Source organism: Canis aureus, chromosome 24 (genome assembly GCF_053574225.1).
Source record: "Canis aureus isolate CA01 chromosome 24, VMU_Caureus_v.1.0, whole genome shotgun sequence".
Taxonomy (NCBI): domain Eukaryota; kingdom Metazoa; phylum Chordata; class Mammalia; order Carnivora; family Canidae; genus Canis; species Canis aureus.
This window is the reverse complement of record NC_135634.1, coordinates 6,832,273-6,855,274: the sequence shown is the minus strand read 5'-3', so window position 1 is coordinate 6,855,274 and position 23,002 is coordinate 6,832,273. Positions and strand designations below refer to the sequence as shown.

Here is a 23,002-nt window from a genome sequence, read left to right as displayed (position 1 = left end):
GGTGTTTATCTCTGTCATTTCCTTGCCAATTTCTACCCAAACTTTCCCTTTGACATCCTTATTCTAATGGAAATGTGAGAATCTTACTTTAAAAGTTTCATAGGGCATTCAATAGTAAAAATGAATAATAATACCTAACATTTATGGAGTACTTATTATGGGTCAGGTGTCATTCTAAATATTATCGATGTTACATCATTCTTCAAAAATCCTAAGAAGTGAGTGCTATTATTATTCTTATTTATAGATGGAACATTTAGCTCAAACTATGAAGTTTCCTTTTCCTTCCAAATCAGCTGTATCCCTTTGTTAAGATAGCAAACATATATTCAGCATCTACAGGGTATAAGGCCATGTTCTAAGTAAGCAGTGGAGCAACAGAGATAAAAGACAATCCCCACCCTCAAGTTCCTAGCAGCCTAAAGAGGATCTCCTGATAAGAACAAATTTTAGAATTTTGAATTCAATATGTTAGATGAAAGTGCACACAGGGTGGTATGATAGAAAAGAGGAGGCAAGATAAGGGTAAGACCCAGTTTTGGGGGATGTGTGAGGTGGGTCAGGGAAGACTTCCCAGAGAAGGTGAAAAAGGCTAAGCTGAGTCTTCCAGGACAGAGAAGTGCCTAGCATTAGAGGTCTGGGCCACGTGAAATGACAAGCCAGAGAAATGAGCTGGAGACCAGATCCTGAAAGACAGATATATCATGCTAACAAACTGGGTTTTTATCCTAAAATTAATGGGAAGCCACAAAGTAATTTTTTTAAAAAATACACACAACATAACATTTACCATTTTAATCATTTTTAGGTTTCAGTGGCAGAGTTCAGTTCAGTGACATTAAATACATTTACATTGCTGTATAATCATAACCACCATTCGTCTCCAAAATCTTTTTTTTTCTTGTTAAAGGTTTTATTTATTTATTCATGAGACAGAGAGAGAGAGATAGAGAGAGAGAGTCAGAGACACAGGCAGAGGGAGAAGCAGGCTTCATGCAGGGAGCCCAAAGTGGGACCTGATCCCGAACTCCAGGATCATGCCCTGAGCCAAAGGCAGAGGCACCCAGGCATCTCTCCAGAATCTTTTTCATCTTCCAGAACCAAAACTCTCTGGTCATTAAACAGTCATCTTGACTCCCCACTTCCATCCCCTGGCAACCATCACTGGACTTTCTGTTTTTATGAGTTTAATGATCTAGGTACCTCATAGAAGTAAAATTACACAATATTAGTCCTTTCTGGACTGGCACATTTCACTTAGCATAATGCCTTCAAGGTTCAACACATGGAAAGGCATGTGCCAGAATTTCCTTCCTTCTTAAGTTTGAATAGTATTCCATTGTATTTGTATACAATATTTTGTTTACCCATTCATCCATCAAAGGACACTTAGGTTGTTTCCACCTTTTGACTATTGTGAATAAATGTGATGAACATGGGACTCTAAACATCCTTGAATCCCTGCTTGCAATTCTCTGGGGCATACACCCAGAAGTGGAATTGCTGGATCAAGTGTCAATTATATGTTTAATTTTTTGCGGAACCTCCTTACTGTTTTTCCACAATGGCTGAAGCATTTTACATTCCCATCACCAATACACAAGGGTTCTAATTTCTCCACATCCTCACCAACACTTCATATTTTCTGGGTGGTTTTTTTTTTTTATAATAGTCATCTTAATGGGTGTGAAGTGCCATCTCGTTATGATTTTGATTTGCAGTTCCCTAATGATTGCAATGGTAAGTAAGCATCTTTTGATGTGATTACTGCACATTTCTTTGGAGAAATTTCTATTCAAGTCTTTTGCCCATTCAAAATGATTCAAATCAGGGGTGACATGATCTGACTTGCATTTCAGACAGGGCTCTGGTGTAGAAAGAACTATGGCTCAGAGGGCAAGAGGCTGGATTCATCCAAGAATGACATAATGAGGTGAGAACTGCACCAGTAGTTAGGACAGTGATAAGAGGATGCACCTGGGATGTACTAAGAGTGTAAGATTAATGGGATTTAGCAATGTGGTGAATGGGGAGAGAGAAGAGTCAAGATTCTGTCCTGCTGGAGCTAGGCTTAAGGCAGCAGGCCTAGGACCTCTCTCTGCATGGGCTTTACCCCATTCTATGTAACACCGAGCCAGAGCTTCTGCAGTCTTCCCCTTCTGAATTCTCGAAGGTTTTCATCCTCCTTCTTCCTAACAGATCCTCCATCCATTTCCCTCTCTCTTTCTTCTTACCTGGTCATGAATCCTGCTTCTAGGCTCATCTACTTGTATTACCAACATATATCCCTTCAAATCTATTATTGCTTCTTTTCTGGCTTTGCAGGGGAAACCAACCACTGATATGCTTCCAGCTGGAGAAATGGAGGAGACAGAAGGAAACCAACAGCTCTGAGGCCATGACAGGAGAAAACAAGGAAATAAGCATTTTTGTCTTTCTTTTGACTTCATAAATCCCAATTCCCTCTTCCTTAATGGATCTAGATTTCATAATTATTGGCTTGCTTATCTATCTTCTCAGGAAATTTTAAACTGAAACATATTTATAAATAATATTCATATTATATGACTAAATTATAAAGAATGATATCAAATCGAATCTAAGCTGATCAGGGCCAAAATAAATGCTAAGGCCTTGAGGAAGAAAAGTCTTTGTACTTCTTCCTGACAATTTTCCAAAATGGAACTTTTAGCAGACTTTATAATAAATATAACCAAGATATCAAAGATAAATGGTGGAGAAAATGTAATGGGAAATGCCCAGGTTTTGTGGTAATTCACATTGAGGAGCAAAGTTATAATCCCATTAATGCATCTAAATATGAGGAACAGCACTAAATATTATGCTAAAATGACCATGTCACTTTTTAAACACCTTTAGATTATTAATTATTAGGTGTGGGTCAAGAAAGTAATAAAAGAGATATATTTTATTAGAAAATTATACATCACCTATGATGTACTTACCATAATGAAATTAACAAGCCTTTGTCAGCAATTAGAATTTCATCAGAAGACAAAAAGTAGAGCTGAGACTTTTTTAGCTTTTCATAAAGGTTTTAACTGAGTAAGCTTTTTCATTCCTTTCATCCTACCCCCGCCCTCTCTCTGGCTTTTCCTTCTTCTTTAGATTGAGGTTTCTGTACCATACAGTAATAAAATCCACTGCCAAGTTTACTCAGTCAATAAAAGCAGGTTTTGAAAGTAGAGATTTTGTAGACTTGTATTTAGAAGTTTTTTTCTCTATCTCTCATCCCTGGGAAATGATCTAACATCAAAATATGAGGAAACAACCTTTTGAGTAAGAACTGACAAGGTGTTATGTTGCTATTCTGGAAAAAAAATCAACACTACCCTCAGAAAACAGAATGTGTTCTTTCTAGTAAATAAAGTTGCAAGTGGTTGGTGACAGTTTATGGGAAGAAAGAGTCGTTTCAAACTCTCCATCAGAATTTTACATGGAATAAATGCCTTATATAAAAATCACATCTGTGAGCTACAATGCCATAGAATGAACAGGACACAAGTCTTCGTGCAGGTAAATCAATAACAATGGGCAATGCTGAAGTTGCATATTTTAGTTTTTGGTGCCAAACTCACTGTCTGACCCCAGTTTTACAGAAAGAGTGATCTGAGGTTTTGGTTTCAAAAGCCAAATCAGTTTCTACTTTCAGATAAGAAAAATCTATTGCATGGTTAGTTTGGAATCAAGGGAGTTGACAGTCCCAGGATTTTATTTGTGATGCACCAGTAAGTACCAAAATAACTAATGGTGCAACACTACTTATTGCAATCACTGATTTTGAAAAACAAAAGGCTGAAATCAATAAGAAAAAAACCTAAAATGCCAATTAAAATCTTGGGAAGGGACAGGAATATCAATTTACTAGACAAATGTAAATGATTAACAGCATATGAAAAAATAATATTCAATGTCCCAGAAGTGAAATTTAGAAATTTCTGATATAGCGATACTAGAGCCTATTAAATCAGTGAATATGATAAGAAGTAATGAAGTAACGATGCCCTAGTTTGGCAGGGTTCTTGGGAATATAAATTAGTATAAACTTTCTGAAAACTAATTTGATGTGTATATCAGAAGTCCTTTAAAAATGCATCCACTTAAGATCCATAATGCTCTTGCTAGGAAACCAATCCAAAGGAATAGCAAAGTGGACAGATATTTATTTACCAATAACATAAACAACCAGATTTCAAAAAATGGAAATAGCCTAAATGTCCAAGAATAATGAAAGTTAAATTAAATAGTTTATATATACTATGGAATACTTTCCACTATTAAACATTGTATTAATGAAATGGGGAAATGTTCATGACACAATGTTGGGTGACAGCAAGGATATAAAAGTATTAATATAATTTAACCCTAATATTGAAATATTATGTACACATATTTATCCATATCTATATACACATAGATATATACATACATATATACATACATATGTTAAAAATATATATCCATATATGTAAAAATAATCTTGGATTAATAAAAAACAAAATTTGTATGTCTTCGCAGGAATAAAAAGAAAACAAATGGAAAAACACGTCAATTTAACCAAAGTTATCTATTCATGTAGCAACAAGAAAAAGAATAGAAAATAAATACATCAAAATTGAGTCATAGGTGATTATAATTTTTTTGCACCTTTCTGTGTTTTCCAATTTTCCTGTGGTGAGCAATATATGTATTAGGATTTATCTGCAACAGCTCAGCCCAACTAACTTAAGAAATAAAGAAAATTTATTGGTTTTCATAATACAGTGGTCCTGGGATAAGCACTGCCTCAAGGGTGGCTAAATACAGGAACTCAAAGTAGTTGTGGCTAAATACAGGAACTCAAAGTAGTTTATCGGGATTCTAGTTCTCTTCTCCTAAATTATACTTCCTGGGTTGACTCCTTCCCAGAAAGGCTATCCTTTGGGGTCCCAGTTCTAGGGGTTAAATATTTTCGGTTCAAGTCCACCTGCACAGCAAAACCCCTATGATCCATTCTGATGGTTCTGCCTTAAGTCATGTGCTCAAAATAAACCAATTGCATGTCAGGAGAATGCTAGGCATTGATGGACTCCAGTCTTATGCTCTCTCCTAGTCTTTGTGGGAGCCCTACCAGTACCAAGTGGAATGAAAATTGGGAAGATACAGATTCCCAAATAAAAATCCAAACTGCTATCAAGAAGGGGAGGTAAACCACAAATGCCGAATGCAAACATGTATTCCTTTTATAAGAGGAAAGAAATGTAACTCCAATTTTTTTTTCAAACCCCAGTGCTCCTCCTCTTTTCCATTAATTCTAAATCCGTTCTCCTTTCTCACCAGTAACAATTGTTAGTCTGTTAACATCTTCACAGGATAGAAATGTTCATTTTGCCAACGGCAAATGTATTGCTCATACACTTTTTAATTGCAAGTGCGATTTCTCATGAATATTTAGAAAGAATGACAAGGTAAAAATCATTTTTCCTGTTAGGATTAAAAGTAAAATTTTTAGTAATGAATTAAGAACTGTTACTGTCAATACCTTATTCTATGTCTTTTTCTCTGTTACATCAGGCCACTTTATGTAAAATTACTCTGTTATGTTGCAGTGTTGTTTCACTGCAACATTAGAAAGAGAGAAAGAGAGAAGAGGGAAAGAGAAAGACACCAGGGCATTAGCTTCCTCTCTTCTTATTTGATGACTTTGGTAGTGTTTGCCAATTGGGTAACACAACTTTCACTAGGTTGAATTTTGAAAAGTATTTCAAATACATTCTTCTAGCTTAATCATGGTCTGTTCATTTTTTGGTAGCAGGATTTCTTGAAATGTAATGCAGACTTTTCTTTTAAGCCTCTCTTCATTTGCCTAAGGGAATTTGGTGAGCACCATCTTCCTGTGCCTCATGCAGACAATTTACTCTGGAAAAATCACTTGTTAAGTGAATTCTCATAAGAAAAAAAAAACATATTACCATGAACTTTTATGAACAGCTATTTACACTAAGACGACACCAAAGCCCATAAAAATTAGTTCAATTACTTCAATAGTCACATTAGTTAAACAACCTAGCAAGACCTTTTGATTCATTAATTACACCAAATTATGGCTGTTCACCTATACTCATTAACTTCCTGCAGAGCAATCATGTAACATATACTTAAGATTATGCTTACAAATAAAACCTATTGGGTACTCAATGTTTATATAATTCAATCTTTATTACAAAATAATAATCATAATCATAACCAAAAAAATCATTGAAAACAGGGTAAGTTATTTCACATTCACCAAATAATTTGACATCCTTAAGGCATAAGATTACCATGGCTGTGAACTACAAAAACACTGAGTCTCTGAGAGAGCTAAATGTATCACATTCCATCAATAACTATGAATGTGGCTACCTGGTGCTTCTGGTCTGGCAAGGTTCAGTGCCGGGGTGAGATTCAAAATCCAAATCTGTCCTCATAAATGCAATGAAATGACTTGTTCACCAAAGTGGGGGTACCTCATGAAACTTTGAAAATAAAAATCAAATTAATGTCACTGTACTCTAGGTCACCTGCCCACTCTGTGCCTCTGACAATCTGAGTTTCAGACAGCACACATAATAATCACACCAAGCAATGAGTATTATCAATATCCTTTTTAAATAGATGAATTATTGAACAGTAGTACATCTGAAACTGATGATGTACCATATGTTGGCTAATTGAAATTAAATTTAAAAAATAAAATAAAATAGGGGTTTAAAGATTTTATTTATTGGAGAGAGAGATCATGAGAGGGAGGGGGAGAGTCAGAGAGAGGGAGAAACAGACTCCCCATTGAGCAGGGCCCCATCAGTCATCGTGGGCTCCTGAGCCAAAGCAGATGCTCAATGGACTGAGCCGCCCACGTGCCCCTAAATAGTGGGTGTTTTTTTTTTTTTAATATTTCATTTACTTGAACTAGTTGAAGATCTTTGTTTTCAATTACTCAACTAAATATCTCAATTTCCCACCCCATATTTGATCAGTAAAAACACTTAACAACATATCGTCACAATCATTATTCTCTCTGGGGAATTTGCTGAACTTGATTGTCTATGAAGGTGATTGTTTAACAGCTTTCATAATCATTCTTCCCCATGCACATATCTCACTACAAAGGTGACCAAAACACCATGATCTGGAGAATTTTCACCTCATCTGTACCTGCAGTCCTTTTCTTCACAACGGCAAATTAGTTGTCAGTCCTTTGCCCAGCTTTGTTATTAATGATACTACCTTGAAAAAACGCAGCTCAAGGACAAAGAACAACTCAAAAAATGCACTATGACCAACAACACTTGAATCTTTTCTCTTTTAAAAGAAGCATGTAATATAGGAAATGAGCTTTAATTTAGCCTTTATGTTTGCCTGTCTTGGGAGAAGTTCAACAAAGAGCTGAAAATGAAGTATGCTCAGATTTTAAAGGTAATGATGAAATGAGAGGGAGGATGTCCTTCAACACTATAGAAGCAGCTTCAGCCATGATAAAATATTTCAAAGAAATGCACAGGGAATGCACTGTAATAGCGGTGAGCACTCCATGTTTTGTTCAGCCCATCTACAGTGCATCAACGGGCTTTTTCCAAAAGTGTGTGGACACAATACTTTGAGCTGAGATCTGTAGCCTTCTAAAGATGATATCTACAGGTTGTCATGGTAACTCACAGGGCACCATCTTTAAAAACATTAAATTCTGAGTAAAAATACACACAGAGAAATTTCAGCCTTAAAAGCCATTGCCTCAGACAAATTGTCCATTAGCCTACATATCTCTGTCCTTTTTAAAGCTTTGCTTTGATTTTTATTTTCATTCCACGTTCAATGAATACAGAACCCTGAAACAATTGAAAAAAAGCTTGAATTCTTTTATTATAGATTTTCCGTGATAAACTACATTAGCTTTAAACTGAATGAGCACTACCTCTACCACTCATATTTTTTTCCTTTCAATTGGCTTTTTTTTTAAATATGAGCTTTCCTGCTTTTATCAATAGACACAACTTTTGTTCTTTTTCTCTTCATATTGCCCTGTAGCCAGTATTAAAGTGAGGGACTTCTTCCTTACTTTGAAACTGCAAGGTCTGGATGTCAATCCTTTTGTCAATAGTTTGGGGACATAGTGACTTTCCCTCCTCACCCATTGCACTTATTGTTGTGTGTCAATCGCATAGGATTTAGCAAGTTTGCCCTTGAATCTTTCTCTATCTTCTCATTAGCACCTGCTAATCCTCCAGCTGGATTATGATATATTGGCAGACTAGGGAGGGTGCCTTATAGCTCATTATATCTTTAAGTTAGGAGCACTACACACAGGGGCACAGTAAATATTTTATGACTTAGAACCCAACTTTAAGGTAAAGGCACTGATAGGATCTTCTAGATTATCAAATAGACCCCCTAATTTTCATGAAGTAGGAGGGTGAAACAAGGAGAGTAAAGTATTGTAGCCCAAAGTTATGTCTAGCTAAAAATATTATTTTTGAGGTTAGCAAAGGGAATTCCAATCTCCATTCTGCCAGTACAGGAAAAGCAAAAGGAGGCAAAACTAAGATTCTTTATTCACAAAACAAAATTGCTAATAGCCATTCTTGGATCACATACCTAATTAGATTGTTGTTTTGAGGTTCCCATTCAATGACACTCTTTCCCAGAGGGAATGTATTAAGCATTGTCCAAATATGAGGCATGATTACAAGAAGGGGTACAAATAAATAGGGCATATGAGGAAAGACAAATGTAAAAAATAAAAGAAATTAAATGATTGTTGGTAGTATTGAGCATCATCTTATTCTTAATTCACAGGCAATGTCATACCAGAAAAGTGACCATATTTGGAAGATTAATAGTAGGGAAAATTCTAAGATTTTAGATTTAAGGCCTCCAGAAATTGGGGTAAAAAATAAACAACATAAGGCAATGGGCTAACCAGAAATCTAGACTAGAGAGAAAGAGTATTATAGAGCAGGTTCACCTTTTTCTCCGAATTTCTTTATAGTTAAGCTTTGTTGGGAAGCTCTTCTGGGGAGAATCCCATATGTGTATGTGGCAGGAACATCCTCGTGTTCTATTGGCTCATTTGTATCTGGACTAGAAGCAATGAAAGGAAATAATTAAAGGGAGGGAAACACAGATAATAAAGGAAGGACCTAATTAAAAAAAAAAAAAAACATAGAGATTACTGTGATATGAGTTGTGTGTGTGATTTAAATTCCTAATGCATTAATTAAAAGGAAAGTTGACTGATAATAACTTAGTTACATAAGGCCCTTGCAGTTTACAAACTTCACATTTAGCAAAGTAGAGCTTCTATAAATCTCAGAGGGTTGGAAGAACAGATGTTCTCATTCTTGTTTATTGATGAGGCTTAGAGTGGTTAAGTGATTTATATACGGTCATATGCTGAGGAGTTCTGGCACCAAATCCAAGACCTAAATATTTAGAGAAAGACTATTTTGCCCCTCCATTTCTTTTATGGGTCCTGTCCAAGACTGTCACTACCCAAAGACTGCTTCATGAAGAGTGAGCAGAAAGGAAATAAAATAGCTGTTGCATAATCAGTTAATAGGTCTGGAAGAGAAGTTTGGGGGCTTAAAATGAAGTTTTAAATCAACGAAACACTACCCTACGTATCTTTTGCTACAAAAGATCACATGTGATTAGTTAGAGCTTCTACCAAGAAGACTACATTAAAAAAGAAATGACTGGTACATCTATACCAAAGTGTTTCAGGAGCCATTTGACTCCTAATTTTTCAAGTACAATGGTAGCAGTGATCGTTGATCATAACTCAGAGCAAAGTTAAGAATAACAATTACCTTTATAAGCACATTACTAATTATCAGTAATGATTAGGGAATCGTAATTTAACAGTTGTACTTAAGCTAATAGTCAATCGTGGAAGTTTGGGGAAAGAATTAATGAATGTTTTTTCAGAGACCACCTAGAAACATGATTTAGCATTTGGATTCTTGACATTGAAATCTGACTAGAAAAGAATGAATGCCAAACTTGGGACCTACTTGAATAAGGCTCAAGAGATTCCCAGAGCTCAGTCACATCCCAGCACTGGCCAACTATTTGTTAACAGTTTGAAGCAAGACTAAATAGTTCTGACACTGTTCAAAGTCGGATGGGAAAATTATAATCTGTAGAATGATAAATAAGTGAAATAGAGAGGCCTCTGGGTGGCTCAGTGATTGAGCATCTGCCTTTGGCTCAGGATGTGATCCTGGAGTCCTGGGATCGAGTCCCACATTGGGCTTTCTTCATGGAGCCTGCTTCTCCCTCTGCCTATGTCTCTGCTTCTCTCTGTGTCTCTCATAAATAAATAAATAAAATCTTTTTAAAAAAGTGAAATAGAAAGAGCTAAGAAAGCTTCTTGGATTTCATAAAAGAGATATCAAAAGGATCTAGGGCTTAGAGATCTTACAGTCAGGTTCCTACTGTATTCTCTGCAGTAGGGTGCACAGGATGCATGCATGTGCAGGTGTAAGTTTAGATGCATGTGAGCCTGTGGATAAAACTATGAGATTAATAAATCTGCTGCAAACTGATATTTAGGCTTTCATGGGATTTCTTCTTTCTTCTCTTCCATAAAACTTTACAGTTTGAGAGAATATTGACCTTTCGTTTTACATTATCCTCCAAATTCTACAATGATGGCAATTCTCAGATTGAATGAAAATGGTGAGAAATCAGAGTGCATGTTAAGAATAAAGTCATAGTTTTCATTTACTGAACACATACCATGTTCCAGTACTGTACTAACGCACTTTACCCTGAAGATGTTCAGAACATGTCAACCTCAAATTTGCCATGTTGTCATGCAGATTTTTTTGAGTTGAGAGAAACCAAGACCCAGTAGACTAAGGAAAAGCTCTTATCTCCCCTTAACTCCTAAAAGAAAGTACAAATGTCCCCAATTGTGGGCGAGATCTATATTTACAAAGAAAACTTCTTTTAGAAACACTACCTGTCCCAGGAAGAGCAACTATCAGAGATAACATCTTTTTTTCACCTGAGTGACTTTATCTGCATAACAAGACAATCTTTGTTTACCATACATTTCCTCCTCTTATCCTATCCACACATTGCTTCCTCCCTCATCTAAAAGCCCCAAACTCCCAACTCTTTCCTTAGCTCAGGATGATATATAAGTCTCTATCATCTGACTGCCTTTTGAAGTCTCATATCTTTGTGAAACTCCCATGTGTATGTACTTAATTTATGTTTTTTCTTCTGTTTCTCTGTGTCAATTTAATTCTTGGACTAGCCACAGAACCTAGAAGGTTAGAAAGGTTAGAAATATTTCCTCCCCTACAGTCCATATTGTCTCCTATAATCCTCATAACAAACTTAACAGGTGGTAGGATCACTTTCGTATAATTAATGAAGAAATCGACGCTTCACATAGACAAATTAATTGTAGACTTGGCATTTAAACCAGGTCTTGTCTACTTATAAAGCATGTGTTTTGTTTTAATGTCCAGCCTATATTGCCCCCTAATAGAAAGGAGAGAGACAAACCCAGGTCTTGATGGGTCAAAAGGCTGGAAAATGTTCAAAGAGCACATTGTTAGACTTTCCTCATTCTTTAATCTGGAAATGGCCTGCAGATGAAGGCCAGAAAGAGGGTTTGCCCCAGGGTTTGTCTCTGCCTGTTTTAGTAGAGAGAGGGCTTTTAAATAAGGTCTCTATAAACAACAGGATATTTCAAGTAATGGGCAGAAAGTCTAGGATTCAGCTGGGTTTCCTGGGTGAGGGTGACAGGTTCAAAGTTTGAATCTGAAAAAAGGAGCTCTAAGCAGGTCAAATCAGTTTAATCAGAGGACTGATGTTCTTCAGGTATCCATGATTTCTCCTGGGCTGACCTTGAAGTTTGTAGTCTGTAGAACACTGGGGGCCTGTTTTTGTTTGGTTGGTTTTTGTGGGGTTTGTTTACTTCTTTTACAGTTTCATTCTCCTCTACTCAGGTGAAGAGGTGTTAGGTGCTTCAGGCTTCCGTGTTCTTTCTTCTAACTCTATGTTCCCCCTCCTAGAAATCTAACCCAACCCTACCAGCAGTTACTTATATAAATTAATATCTCCCAAAGGGGTATTGCTAGCTTGTATCCCTCCTCAGTAGATCAGACTCATATAACCAACTGCCTACTTCAATTCTCCTCCAACATGTCTCAGAGGAATTTCAATCACATTATGTCCAACACCAATTCTGTGATCTTCATCGTAAGTCCTGATCCTCTACCAGTTGTCCCCTATTTCAATGAAAGGTACCGCCACAAGCACTAGACAGAGGCCAGAAGTCACCCTCGATGCTTCATTTATCCTCATTGCTCTATCTGATCCATCACCAAGACCATTCCTCCTCCCCTCTCTGCACCACCACCCTCTTTTTGAAGCTATCACGAACTTCTTAGCTCTTCTCTCAACTTCTCCTATATCTTCTCTCAAAGCCAAGTCAAGTTATATGATAGATACCCCCAGCTTAAAGTCCTTCTTTCACTGGCCATTGTTATCTGGAAAATGTATGACTCTTAATGTGGCCTGAAGGACCTGTGTGATATTCAGCCCCCCCTGCACACACCACCAACACACACACTCACCCTTGTAGCCTCATCTGCCCCGTGGTCTACCCTGCTCTTTCCATTCCCTTCTTCTCAAACATCTTCCCTCTTGGGGATTTTACACATGCTATTTTCTATACCTGGATAGTATTTTTTTTCTTTTTCACCTAGTCAACATCTAATTATTCTTCAGATCTCAGTGAGGTTACCTTCCCTAGCTAGATCAAATCCATTTATTACAGGCTCTCTTAAACTGTGTAGCTATTTTTCAGTTGCAATTAAACATTTGTTTTGGTGTTCTTTGCATCAATATTTGTCTCCCCAACAAGATAACAAGTTTTGTGATAACAGTGTATGTCTTTCTAGCTCACCATTGTATCTCTGATATCTATTTAGTAATGCTTAATTTGTTTAATATCTAACTGAACAATAAACTGAACGAATAAATGAATGAGCTATGCAATGGATTTGCTAAGTTTCTGTAACCGGCTATAATCCTAAAATATTAAAATCTCCTTTTAGAGCAAGTTTTGTTTCAGGTCTTTTTTTGAATCTCACCTTTTCAATGAGACTTACCCATCCATATTATTTAGCACTGCAATCTATACATATGCCACCCACCAGCACTCCCTAAGCCCCAAGACCAGCTCTATTTTTTTTCTTTTTTCTGTAGCATTTATCATCTTACAACACACTGGATAATTCCGCTTATTTATCATTGTTCTGTGTTTTCTTAGATTCTGTATTTGTCATCCATTCATCACAGGGCCAATCATAGTACATATATTTTCTTTATTTTTTGTATTCTTTTTTTTTTAAGATTTATTTATTTATTTGAAAGGCAGCATGAGCAGTGGGGTGGGAGGTTGTAATGGAGGGGTAGGATCAGAGGCAGAGGGTGAGAGAGACTCTCAAGCAGACTCAGTGCTAAGGGCAGAGCCTGCTGCAGGGCTTGATCTCAGAACCTGGAGATCATGACTTGAGCCAAACCAAGTCACTTAACTGACTGAGCCACCCAGGTCCCCCTTATTTTCTATATTTTTTTATGATCTAGTATTTGTGGCTTCAAGACTGACTGGGAAGTAACTGCTTCTTTCATGTTTAGACAATTCCTAAACATAGCAAATTCCTTGCTTAGGGGCATATCTTTCATATGCAAACTAATTAGTCCAGTGCTCTTACCCTCAGCCATCAATTTGAACTCACAATATTCTTCAGCCCTAGGTCGACTGAGGGCAAAGTCCCTGGCAACCAAGGAAAGCCCTTGTGCCCCAAAACTGGCTAGAATTATTCAAACTAATTAAACCTTGCCCTGCTTTGACTTTTCCTATGGAAAATACAATAAAGGCCCTGTGCACAGCTGACATTATTGAGCACTACATGTCTAGTCTTTTTTAAACGAGGAAAAGAGGTCCAGACCAGGTAAATCATTTGCCCTATGTCACACAGCGAGTAAGCAGTAAGAGGAGGACTCAAGCCAAGGTAGTTGTCTCCATAGACTATGCACTTAGTCACCTACCCACGTTGCCTATATGGGTTGACTGAACTCAGTGGCTGAATTCTTACAGACTTGAATCTACTCTCTTTTCTAATTACATATCATACAAACACATTATGTTTATGACACATGCTTAACTTTTCCTAAGTCACATGTTGTTGGTAGGTGAGTATAATCATCCTTATTATAGATCAGGAAACAGATATAGATAGAGCTATAGTGAAATAGACAGTGGCCAGAGTAGGGTTAAAACTTATGGCCTTGGCATCCTGGTATTTTTATCAGTCCTTTGAGATGTTATACATTCCACTTGATTTCTTAATTTCGTGGAGGTGTTTAGGAGCTGAAGGCAGAATCAGATTTCACTTCGGGATAAAAGCAGTAGCTTCAATGACAAATTACTTTATAGACATTTTAGTACAGGTAACAGCAAGCATGTCTGAGGATACTCATCTCTTTCCATTAGCATGCAGAAATACAATCAGCTGCCTAAATTATTTTCTAATAAACCGGGTCTTCATTATGTCCCAATGGCCCAAAGTATGTTCACCTTGTCAGACTGAGATTTTTAAAATCAGTTCAGTCTTGAGCCACTTTAGCTAACATGGATTTCTCCCTCCTTATTCATTTGCAGTCCTACTTTCTGGTGCTCTCTCTTTTTCAATATATTTGAAAAAGATTTTATTCCTTTTAATCCCTTCAGCCTTTTCTTTGCACAGTCAGCAATTTTGCAGACCTTATCTTTCTCCTCTTGGCTCCAACAGTCTGTTGTTTGCACTTCCACAGTTTGTTGGCAGCATGTTTTTTGACAAAGCCATCTTGAAATCTAATTGAACGTTTCTTGTTTTAAAATTTCTTTCTCTCAGGAACCCTGGATGGCTGGATCACTAGCACTGTCCTTTTCATTAACCTCCTATCTGCATTCCTACTGTAGCAAAAAATAGTTAAACATTCAAAATGTGCAAATCAATACGGGTTGAATTACAATATTTTGAGAATACAGTTGACCCTTGAATAACACATGGTTGAACTACATGGACCCACATACACAAGTTTTTTTTTTTTAATAATACTATAAATGGTAAGTGTATTTTCTCTTATACATTTCTTAGTAGCATTTTCTCTGGCTTACTTTATTATAAGATATAAGATCATAGTATGTAATACATATAACATATAAAATATGTGTTAATCAATGTTGTTTTTGTTGTTGTTATCGGGAACATTTGGTCAACAGTAGGCTATTAGCAGTTAAGTTTTTGGAGAATCAAGTGTTATATGTGGATTTTTGACTCTATGGGGAGTCTGCATCCCTAACCCCCTTGTTAGTTGAGGGTCAACTATATAGTAACACGTGGAGAAAAATGTGCCACTAAAAGGCAATTCCCTTAGACTACAGTCCACAGAAAGCATTATCACAACTTTCTAACAACCTTCCTGGGGTGCACATATTTTACTTTTGGTTCCAACAAATTTTCCAAGTATACAGGAATAAAAATATATCAAAAAGTTAAAATGAGAAAATATTTGGTATGTTGATATATCACCCTGATTCAAACAAAGCAGGAAAGAAGTAATTTTCTATTCAAATTCCAAATTGAGTGTAACTTTAAACAATTAATATTTCCAAAATCGATGGTAATTGATAGTTAAGATTATATTATTTCTCACATATGCATCAGAGTTCTACCTATTATTCTTTAACTAATTATGATGTACCCCAGATTGTAGGTGTCTTTTCAAAATAACCAAACGCAAGCCCCTGTAATTCAATGCCATACTTTTATTCAGCTCAAATACATCTTATTATCTCCCAGAAAAATCTGACTGCATTGTAAATAAAAAATGAAGGACTAAAATTTGGATAAATCAGACTCCATTATTTTCATTTTGGTGTTTACTATTTACTTCATGTCAATAGTAATTATTTGGTACCATTTTGAATATCAGTGTACTTGTTGCTGTAAATCTAGAATAAGAGTGCATAAAAATGATCCTGGAAAATCAGAATTTCTCTTTTATTTAATGTATTTATTTAATAAACCTACTACATGGAAAATACTACACTTCATCCAGTGGAGGTTATAAACATTGCTCAGCCATTGCCAGAGGAATCTTTTAGAGTTAAATCAGGTCTGGTCTCTTTATAGAGGGAAATCAAAGATGAAAAAACTGAGCCTTGTAGAAATTGACCTTCGACTTAGCATTAAAGCTAGAAATGCAATGCTGAAATGACTCTCACACCCAGATGTTCTTCTTGTGCTGCATGTCTTCGCTCCCTTCTCGCCTTGCACTTCTATGCTCCGAGCGCTCATTCTGTTACAGCCACACCAGGCTTCCCCAGTCTTCCTCAAAAATGTTGGCCAGGCTCCTGCCTCAGGACCTTGATAATCTTTGTCTTTGTTTAGAATGCTCTGTCCCCACATGTTCCACATGGCTCAACTATGCTCAATCTCCCTCTCTGCCGAATATTGGGAAGACCTTCCCTGAATATCCAATATAAAAGAGCATCCCTCACTCCAGCACTCACCCCTGTCTGCCTTTCCCTACCTTATCTTCCCAGCTAGCACTTACCAGCACTCCAGAGTATGTATTTGCATATAACTTAAAGGCAAGCTCAGCATGAACTTGGCTGCCAGATTTGCCATGGGATCCTCAGAACCTTGGATGGCCAGGTATATAATAGGCACTCAGGAAATGGTTCCTGAATTGGTGAATGACGTTATCCTCTCTGACCTCCCAAGTCAGATAGATTATGAAGGCAAATATGTATAAGTAAAGCAAGCATTGGACCACGTGCCGTGGAGTGACAGAGACGGGTGCTGAGCTTGGGCTCAGTATGAAACCAGACAACCTTCATGTTAGAAGCTGAAATGCTGAAAGGTATTCCAATTGTCAGTGGTGCAGTTCATATTGTATTCCTGCCCCAAAATGGGGTCAGGAGAGGAGGCCAGATGTGCAAGGCATTTAAACATTCCTCCCTCGTGGACAGATGGGTGGTAAGGATGCTTTCAGTAATACTCACTGCTGTCTAAAACAGCCATCATTTCAGCATGCTACACATTTGTGCTGTGAAGTCCAGAACGGCCTGAATGGATTTATGCCAATCAGAAGACATCTGTTTTTAAGATATTATAACGGAAGCAGACTTTTCTAGGCATGCTGCTGTGACAAACCTTCAAAACAGGATTCATAGACCCCTAAAAAGTATATGTGTGGGAAGGACTAGGATTCAGATATGTCTCTGATGCTTGGGCTCCTAAGGTTAAAAGGACAGACAGCAATGCCCCTGGCCCACTCGATCTATGTGTGAGATTCGAAAAAGGCATCCCTTCCTCCTGGGGACTGCAGCCTTGTGCCCAGGAAATGGATCCCTTGTTCAATCACCTTCACACAGGGGCAATGTTTCGAGGTGACCCTAGACAGAGCATGATGTCTCAGAACAAAATAATTTTACTTCTGGTACTCAAGATTTCCCTCCCCAGAGCCACCAGGGGCTTCTGGGGCTCCAGCTCTCTGTGTTCCCTCGCCATAAATAAAGGATTCTAAAAGTACAAGGTCCTTTTATCCTCAGGTCCTCTCACATTACTGGGAAGGCTTAGAGGTGGATGTCTAGTCAAAGTACCCAGTGCATAGGATCTTCACTGCCACTTCATGCTGTTCTCATCTGTCTCCAAGGCTCTTTCTTTGCCTAGCTATCAAGAAGTTTCTGTGCAAATCAAGGCCACAGAGCATCCAGGCTAAAAGCATACAGACTCAGGCTTAGATTTGACTCCCATGTCCCTAAGAGAAAGCTCTTAATTTCTATAAATCTCAGATTCTTTATCATTAACATGGGAGTTTATTAAGAGTAACAATCTCAGATGATTGTTTAACCTTGAAACTATAAAATGCACTTGTAAAGTGGCTGGCAGATAATACTAGTTATCATTGCTAGCTATTGTTTTTAATATTAGTATATTTGACCAAAATTCACACCCAGTTGAAATCATGAAACAAATCTAAGATCTTTGCTCTGAAAAATGGCAATTCCTCACCAGTGTAATAAAAACTTTTATTCCAAATGTCACCACATAAGGCTTATAATTGACCTTGTACGTAATGTAACTTTTGGCATACATTTAAGTTTGCTGTATGTTTTTTCTAATATTAATGTAGATATATCAACTTGCTTTAGATTTACTATTTGCTTAGTATTATCTTTTTCTACTTTTCTTCCATTGTTTACGAGCCCTTTTGTTATATCTCTTTAAATAACATATTCTAGATTTTTGAAATCCAATCTAAAAATCTATTTTCTAATTATACATTTAAGCCATCTGCACCTATTTTATTTAAAAGCTGTAATTGGGAAGATGGCAGAAGAGTAGGGTCCCCAAGTCACCTGTCCCCACCAACTTACCTACATAACTTTCAAATCATCCTGAAAACCTATGAATTCAGCCTGGGATTTAAAGAGAGAACAGCTGGAATGCTACAGAGAGAAGAGTTTGTGCTACTAACAAGGTAGAATGACAGAAAAATGAAAGAAAGGAAAGAAAGAAAGAAAGAAAGAAAGAAAGAAAGAAAGAAAGAAAGAGAAAGAAAGAAAGAAAGAAAGAGAAAGAAAGAAAGAAAGAAAGAAAGAAAGAAAGAAGAAAGAAAGAATCCAGTGGGGGAGCGCCCCCGCGAGGAGCCAGGCTAAGGCGGGGGTGAAAGCCCCTGGGACAGGAGAGCCCAGCCCGGGAGAAGCAGGAGCTTTAAAAATCTGCACCAGATTCTTCCCGGAGGGAAAGGCGCTCAGCAGTGAACTCGGGCAGAACCGAAGGACGGGCAGTGGGGCCCCCAGGTTCTGGGGTCACTAACAGAGGAAGTGCGCCCCGGGGGGGGGGGAGCACCGCACACCGCAGGCTGATCTCAGGAAAGGGCTGGAGCATCGCCCAGCAGGGCCTCGGCAGCAGCTCAGGCGGTGGCTCCCGCGGAGGGGGCTGCGCGGCCCAGGAGCGTGATTCCAGCGGCAGGCCCCGGAGCCCAGGGCGCCAAGGGACACAGCCCAGGATCCTGCGCTCCCCCCGGGACAGGCAGAGATGGGAGGGCACAGGACAGCAAGGATGCTCCTGCCACCCGGAGCCCCGAGCTATGCAGGTCAGCGTCACCCGCCCCCAGGAGCATCAGGCCCCTGCGGACTGGGAGCTGCAGTAATTACTGCGGGAGCTGACTCCAGGGCTGGAGAGCTGGTGGCTGCCAGTGGCGTTCCTCCTGGTGTCACCCTGTGTCTGGGACCGAGCAGGGCTGCCAGGGAACAGAGGTCTCACAGGATAAACAGCTCCCACTGAGCCGTGCACCTGACAGGGGGAAGGGCAGCTCCCCCAGGTGCACACCTGAGTCTCAGCACAGCAGGCCCCTCCCCCAGAAGACCAGTTGGAAGGATATGGGAAGAGCAAGTTCTTGACCGAGCAGCCCTGGAAAGCTCCAGGGGAAGTCGGGAAGTCCAAGGATTTACAGTATATAGAACTAGAGGATACACCTCCTCCTGTTTTGTTTTGTTTTGTTTTTTCTTTTGGTTTCTTTGTTTTTTCTTTTTTTTTTTTTCTTCCTTTTTCCAGTACAACTCGTTTTTAGCCACTCTGCACTGAGCAAAATGATTAGAAAGAAGAACTCACCACAAAAGAAAGAATCAGAAACAGTACCCTCTCCCACAGAATTACAGAATTTGGATTACAATTCAATGTCAGAAAGCCAATTCAGAAGCACAATTATTAAGCTACTGGTGGCTCTGGAAAAAAACATAAAGGATTCAAGAGACTTCATGACTGCAAAATTTAGATCTAATCAGGCTGAAAATAAAAATCAATTAAATGAGATGCGATCCAAACTGGAGGTCCTAACAATGAAGGTTAATGAGGTAGAAGAACAAGTGAGTGACACAGAAGACAAGTTGATGGCAAGGAAGGAAACTGAGGAAAAAAGAGAAAAACAATTAAAAGACAATGAGGAAAGGTTAAGGGAAATAAATGACGGACTCAGAAGGAAAAATCTATGTTTAATTGGGGTTCCAGAGAGCGCCAAGAGGGACAAAGGACCAGAAAGTGTATATGAACAAATCATAGCTGACAACTTCCCTAACTTGAGGAGGGAAAAAGGCATACAGATCCAGGAGATAGAGAGGTTCCCCCCCCCTAAAATCAATAAAAACCGTTCAACACCTCCACATTTAATAATGAAATTTGCAAATTCCAAAGATAAAGAGAAAATCCTTAAAGCACCAAGAGACAAGAGATCCCTAACTTATATGGGGAGAAATATTAGATTAACAGCAGACCTTTCCACAGAGACCTGGCAGGCCAGAAAGGGCTGGCAGGGTATATTTGGGGTCCTAAATGAGAAGAACATGCAGCCAAGAATACTTTATCCAGCAAAGCGGGCATTCAGGATAGAAGGAGAGATAAAGAGCTTCCAAGATAGGCAGAAACTGAAAGAATATGTGACCACCAAACCAGCTCTGCAAGAAATGTTAAGGGGGACTCTGTAAAAGAAAGAGAAAGTCCAAAGAAACAATCCACAAAAACAGGGACTGAATAGGTATTATGATGACACTAAATTCATATCTTTCAATAGTAACTCTGAACGTGAACGGGCTTAATGATCCCATCAAAAGGCGCAGGGTTTCAGACTGCATAAAAAAGCAAGACCCATCTATTTGCTCTCTATAAGAGACTCATTTTAGACCTAAGGACACCTACAGCCTGAAAATAAAAGGTTGGAGAACCATTTACCATTCAAATGGTCCTCAAGAGAAAGCAGGGGTAGCCATCCTCATATCAGATAAATTAAAGTTTATCCCAAAGACTGTAGTAAGAGATGAAGAGGGACACCATATCATACTTAAAGGATCTATCCAACAGGAGGACCTAACAATCATGAATATTTATGCCCCTAATGTGGGACCTGCCAAGTATATCAATCAATTAATATCCAAAGTTAAGACATACTTAGATAATAATAATACACTTATACTGGGAGACTTCAACACGGTGCTTTCTGCAAATGACAGATATCCTAAGCACAATATCTCCAAAGAAACAAGAGCTTTAAATAACACACTGGATGAGATGGATTTCACAGATACTTACAGAACTTTACATCCAAACGCAACTGAATACACATTCTTCAAGTGCACATGGAACTTTCTCCAGAATAGACCACATATTGGGTCACAAATCAGATCTCAACCAATACCAAAAGATTGGGATTGTCCCCTGCATATTCAGACCATAATGCTTTGAAACTTGAACTCAATCACAAGAAGAAATTTGGAAAAAATTCAAACACATGGAGATTAAAGAGCCTCCTACTAAAAGATGAAAGGGTCAACCTGGAAATTAGAGAAGACTTAAAAAGATTCATGGAAACTAATGGGAATGAAGATACAACCATTCAAAATCTTTGGGATACAGCAAAAGCAGTCCTGAGAGAGAAATACATCGCAAGACAAGCATCCATCAAAAAACTGGAAAAAAAACAAATACACAACTAATCTTGCACCTAAAGGAACTGGAGAAAGAACAGCAAATAAAACCTACACCCAGCAGAAGAAGAGAGTTAATAAAGATTTGAGCAGAACTCAGTGAAATAGAGACCAGAAGAATTTAGAACAGATCAACAAAACCAGGAGTTGGTGCTTTGAAAGAATTAATAGGATAGATAAACCATTAGCCAGCCTTATTAAAAACAAGAGAAAAGACTCTAATGGAATCATGAATAAAAAAGGAGAGATCACAAACAATACAAGGAAATACAAATGATTTTAAAAACATATTATGAGCAGCTCTATGCCAATAAATCAGGCAATCTGGAAGAAATGGACGCATTTCTGGAAAACCACAAAATGCCAAAACTGGAACAGGAAGAAATAGAAAACCTAAACAGGCCAATAACCAGGGAGGAAATTGAAGCAGTCATCAACAACCTCCCAAGACACAAAAGTCCAGGGCCAGATGGCTTCCTAGGGGAATTCTATCAAACGTTTAAAGAAGAAACAATACATATTCTACTAAAGCTGTTCTGAAATATAGAAAGGGATGGAATACTTCCAAACTCATTGTATCATGCCAACATCACCTTAATTCCAAAACCACACAAAGACCCCACCAAAAAGGAGAATTAGAGACCAATATCCCTGATGAACATGGATGCAAAAATTCTCAACAAGATACTAGCCAATAGGATCCAACAGTACATTAAGAAGATTATTCACCATGACCAAGTGGGATTTATCCCTGGGATACAAGGTTGGTTCAACACTCCTAAAGTAATCAATGTGCTAAAACATATTAACAAGAGAAAAAAACAAGAACCATATAATCCTCTCAATAGATGCAAAGAAAGCATTTGACAAAATACAGCATCCATTCCTGATCAAAACTCTTCAATGTAGGGATAGAGGGAACATTCCTCAGCATCTTAAAAGCCATCTACAAAAAGCCCACAGCAAATATCATTCTCAATGGGGAAACACTGAGAGCCTTTCCCCTAAGATCAGAAACACGACAGGGATGTCCACTCTCACCAGTGCTATTCAACATAGTACTAGAAGTCCTAGCCTCAGCAATCAGTCAACAAAAAGAAATAAAAGGCATTCAAATTGGCAAAGAAGTCAAACTCTCGGGATCCCTGGGTGGCGCAGCGGTTTGGCGCCTGCCTTTGGCCCAGGGCGCGATCCTGGAGACGCGGGATCGAATCCCACGTCGGGCTCCCGGTGCATGGAGCCTGCTTCTCCCTCTGCCTATGTCTCTGCCTCTCTCTCTCTCTGTGTGTGTGACTATCATAAATAAATAAAAATTAAAAAAAAAAGAAGTCAAACTCTTCTTCTTTGCAGATGAGATGATACTGTACATAGAAAACCCAAAAGACTCCACCCCAAGATTGC

General features: G+C 38.3%; 1 long non-coding RNA gene across 1 annotated transcript in view; it reads right to left on the bottom strand.

The window, feature by feature from the left end:
- Positions 1-6,273: 6,273 nt before the first annotated feature.
- Positions 6,274-23,002, bottom strand: part of LOC144296426 (uncharacterized) — an 85,317-nt gene continuing 68,588 nt past the window's right edge. Inside the window, exons 3-4 of the long non-coding RNA XR_013363546.1 lie at positions 9,005-9,120; positions 6,274-6,518 (exon numbers count right to left, since the gene is read on the bottom strand). This is a non-coding gene — a long non-coding RNA (uncharacterized LOC144296426). The remainder of the gene's footprint in view (positions 6,519-9,004; positions 9,121-23,002) is intronic.